A 5,117-nucleotide genomic window follows, 5' to 3' on the forward strand; every position below is an offset into this window, starting at 1 on the left:
AGACCCATATTAGTACCGGTTTTCACTAACTCTAAGAAATTCGAAGAGGATTTTTGCTTTAAAAGAAAAAAAAGGTGAAAAACAGCATTCAGTGTTTGTTTTGCAGCAAGTTGTGATAGAGGCAGAGGGCACCCCAAGCAGTAAGAGTGGTCCTGCCAAGCTCCTTCCTGAGAACTACCCTCAGCATCTCAACATCAAAAAAAATCGCCATGGATTTCACCTGTGTCTGTGAGCATCTGTGCTTTATTTATTGCCATTTATTTTGTGCACCTGTTCGCAAGATGCGTCCTAAGGTAATTGCTTCTTTGCTTTACACCCTTTTGGCTTATGAAAGTTTTCACAGAAACACTCTACTTTCAGATAGCAGGAGAAACCTGTAATGAGGAGCTACCATATTTGCATATGACTTGGAAGGCTAAAGAGAGGCCAAGAAGCCATAATTATTATTTCTCCAGCAATAGAGGGCAGACACAAAGAGAACAGCAGGTGGAAATTTTCACCGCAACCTCCAGGCAGGTCTGAGAATCACCTCCCTTGCAACTGTACTCCCTGCGCTCTCTGACGCTCTAGAAGTTTGGAGGAATCTGAGAGCTGGGATCAGTTTTCCTGGACCTTGACTCTTCCAATTGTTTTGTAAGCACCTTATCTCCAGTATTGAATTCCTTCCTATTTGAAGCCCCAAGTGCTATTTTCCCAACCAAACCCAGACTAATACACATGCCCTAGGGGGGAAAAAATACAATTTGGAGGAAGACAGAAATAAATATTAAATGCCCAACTTTATAACAGTGGTCACAACTCAGGATTTGCCATTTAAGGCAGGGGTGTGACCTAAATCAAACTCGAAGGCTTTGCTAGTCACTTTGGCCTCTTTATCACAGAGGGGCACGTGAGAACAGAACCGCTTTGTCTTCAAAAGTCCTGTCCCATTTCCTATTTATATTTTCCAGGGTAAGCCCTTATCTTAGGCAAGGATTTGTGTGCAAGTGATTTCTGAAGGCAGTGCTTCCAGGGTAGACCAAGTTAAGGGAGTGAGGAAAGCAGGACAAGAAAAGGTAAGCGGTGGAGTGTAAATTACGCTTTAGTCTTTCTCCAGGCCAGGGAACTGGGGTGCAGACTTGCCGCGCGGTGAGTCACTGGCCAAGTGCCATCCTAGTGCCCGGGGCGGGGATGGAGTGGCTCCGGTAGCCCCAGGGCAGACCTCCGAAGAGTGTTGCACGTGCTGGCTGTTAGCTGCAAAAGCACAGAGTTCAGAGTAGAGGCACCCAGAAATTGGGGAAAGGATTTAAAGAGGGCTGTGGGAAACACACACTTTCTTTCCTAAAATGCTGAAGAGGCAGGATTATTAGGGTGACTAAGCCCCAAGACTTGAAAGCCATTCTGACTGGGGTTTAAGTCACAGCTGTGGCAGACATAGAGTTGACCCCTGATACCGGTTAATACAGAAGCTCTGATGGTCAGCTGAGCCCATGGCTGCCCAGAATAAAAGCTGTATTTCCCAGCCTCTCTAAAAGCCATGTGAGGGGACGTGTCTTTAAAAGGACAGACCACGGACTTCCGTGGTGATCCAGTGGTTAAGAATCCACCTGCCACATGTCAAGAAGCAAACCAGTCCATGTGCCACAACTACTGAGCGCACACTCTAGAGCCTGCACGCTGCAACTACTGAAGCCCGCGTGCCCTAGAGCCCGTGCCCTGCAACAGGAGAAACCCCCACTTGCCACAACTAGTGAAAGCCCTGCGAAGCCAAAAATAAATAAATAAATAGAGAATAAAAGGGAGGGAGACCTTTCTTTAAGCCTCCTCCTTCCTACTGCCTGAAGTGTGGTCCTCAGTGCTAGAGCACGTGCAGCCACCTTGAACCAAGAGGTGGAGACAGGGTTGCCAGATGAAGCAAAAATAAAATATTTTTATTCGTTAAATTTTTATTTAAAATTTTTAATTGTGCTACTTAATTATTTAATATGGCACAGGACATACTTACACTAAGCAAATTATGGTCTATCTGAAATTCCAATTGAACTGGTCCCCTGTTTTTTACCTGGCAATCCAAGGCAGAAGAGACCATATGTTGGCAATGATGGAACAAGACAGAAGGAACCTAGGTGGCAGATGACTATGGAGCTGCTGTACCAGAGTTAGACTTCTTACCTCCTGTTGTTTTCAAATAATTTGATTTATTTATTTTTGGCTGCACTGGTTCTTCTTTGCTGTGCGTGGGCTTTCTCTAGTTGTGGCGAGCAGGGGCAACCCTATCTCCATTTCTTGGTTCAAGGTGGCGGCATGTGCTCTGGCATTTAGGATCACACTCCAGGCAGTAGGAAGGAGGAGGCTTAAAGAAGGGTCTCCTTCCCTTTTATTCTCCTGTGGCGTGCAAGCTTCTCACTTCAGTGGCTTCTCTTGCTGTGGAGCACAGCCTCTAGGCATGCAGGCTTCAGTAGTTGTGGCACTCAGGCTTAGTTGCCCTGTGGCACGTGGAATCTTCCCAGACCAGGGATCGAACCTATGTCCTCTGCATTGGCAGGTGGATTCTTATCCACTGTACCACCAGGGAAGTCCCTCATCTTTGTTTTTCTAAGAAAGAATAACTTTCTTCTTTAAGTCAGTCTCTCGCAGCTGAATCCAGTCTAATAACACTGGATGAAATACACTTGTTGGGTGACTTTGGAAAAATTACCTAACCTCAAGACTGACATCCTCTAAACGGGGATGATGACCATAATCTACAGAGAAGAGGGCTGATGTGACGATGGAATGTGTTTCCAGTGGCTAGATAGAGCAGGCAGGGTTCAATAATTGTTAGCTGTTACTGATGCAGCGGGGTCCTCCTCTTACCGATGATCTCCAACACATTGCCCCTCCCCAAACAATAACACTGCACAGCGTCCAGGTTTACAGCTTCAGCCTTCAAGACCACCTCCTATCTCCTCTGAAGGTCTAACACCTCCTGATGTATTACAGAACCACTCTTCAGCAGCAAGCCGAGTCCAGCTCCTGAATCTATATCTCTCAGTCAGTTTTGTAGGGATTAAAAAAAAAAAAAAAAAACTGGGACTGACCATGCAACGACAAAGTCTCCAACAGATAAAGACTCTATCTTTGCTCAGAATTAGACACAAGAGGAAAACTGCTGGTGCATTCCCACCTTCCGTCTAAATTTAGAAATCTGAAAACATTGTTCATTGTTCCAGATACTTGGTGCCTTCCTTGTGGGCCTGGAGGTGGAGAATTAAATCTCGACACTTCCCTGCATGAGAAGAGTGTATGGAACATTAGACAGAGATCCCTAGGGACACGTGTACTCACAGGACAAGATTTTTCCTGCAAAGAGAAACAGCCGAACCAGTGTAGGCTCGAGGGCCTTGCAGTCACTCGCTCAGTCCCTCCGGGTGCCTGCAGGTGTCTGTTTCCAATATTTGAACCCATCCCAGGCACAGGTCCATTTGAAGTCAAGTGAATTCTGTCCCAAAGGCAAGTGGAGAGCCCACCCAGGTCTGACAACTTGTAGATTTCCTCCTGTCAGCGTATTCTAATGGCCTTATTAGCAATTCTATTGTATTTAATTTGCACCCAGGGTAATTCACTGTCAGCCAGAAGAGCCATCAGCATGAAAAATGGCACCAAAATTAAAAACCAATAGTCAAATTTCAGTTGGAATGAGCTCTCCTGGCATAATGATGAAGCGGGATGAACTGGAGTCGGTGGGTCCAACCAACGGGGTACAAACATGTTAGTTACTAACATGTGGCCTGGAGTTTGAGCCAGGCCTATCTGCATCACGGGAAACAAGCAGCCAAGTTAGAAAATCAAGAAGGAAAAATGTGTTGGTCCAATCAAACTGTCAAGCCAAGTGGCTGTTTGCCATCTCCTAGCCCACTGTGGCGGTTTTAAAGCATGTCCCTGAATTCTTTCACAGTCCTCTCATCAAAGGATGGAGGAGTCTAACCCCTTCCCTGGGGGTTAGAAAAGCCAATATGGACTGGCTTTGCAGATTTACATGGGATGGATAGAATGTGGCAGAAGTGATCTGTGTGATTTACAACGATAGATCATAATCGACGATACAGCTTCTGTCTGGTGTTCTTTCTTGGAAGCCCTGGGCTGATGTGTAAGAAATCCCATTGTTCTAAGCTGCCATGTTGGAAGGACCACGTGGAGAGGCCACTCTGATAGGGCGACCCAGAGAGCCCCAACTGAATCTCCAGGGAATGTCGTAGAGAGGCAGGGACAATGACCCCACGGTGGCAACCTCAAAGGGCCAGCAGTGACAGTGCCCTCCGGAGGCTGGTGAGGGTGGGGGCAGGTGCTGGCCATTCCCCACACCTACTAGAGCACTCTCGGCTATGAGTCTTCTTCCTTTCTCTCAAGTCGTTGGACCACCCCACACCTTCCAGAAATCCCTTTCCTACTGAACTTGGGTAACATCAGTTTCAGTTGCTTGAAACCAAGAAGCCTGACTCAAAGCATCCTCATCCTACCTGAGTCTAAAATTAGCAAGAGGCACTGACGTGCTCTCGGTCTCACGAGGGAGGGCACCAAAGTTACAGGAATTCAAGACCACAGTGAGTTGTGTCCATGTCCGTTCAGCCCCCGGGCTTTGGCATGGAAACTAACCAGAGGTCACCTTTGCACTGTACTACAGGGTCATACAATATTACATGGGTAATCCAATATAAAAATATATATTCTAGCTAAATTTTCCAATGAACAGACATACCACATACACATATATTCCTTTGGGGCACAGATTAAAGGCCATAGCAGCTTAGTGCCATAGTCCTTTGGACTTCAAGGAGATCAAACCGTCCATCCTAAAGGAAATCAACCCTGAATATTCATGGGGAGGACTGATGATGAAGCTGAAGCTCCAATACTTTGGCCACCTGATGGGAAGAGCTGACTCACTGGAAAAGACCCTGATGCTGGAAGAGATTGAAGGCAGGAGAAGGGGATGACAGAGAATGAGATGGTTGGATGGCATCACCGACTCAATGGACATGAGTTTGAGGAAGCTCCGGGAGATGGTGAAGGACAGGGAAGCCTAGTGTGCTGCAGTCCATAGGGTCACAAAGAGTCAGACACGACTGAGCGACTGAACAATAACAAGCTTACTGCTT

The sequence above is a fragment of the Capricornis sumatraensis genome, chromosome X (genome assembly GCF_032405125.1).
Source record: "Capricornis sumatraensis isolate serow.1 chromosome X, serow.2, whole genome shotgun sequence".
Taxonomy (NCBI): domain Eukaryota; kingdom Metazoa; phylum Chordata; class Mammalia; order Artiodactyla; family Bovidae; genus Capricornis; species Capricornis sumatraensis.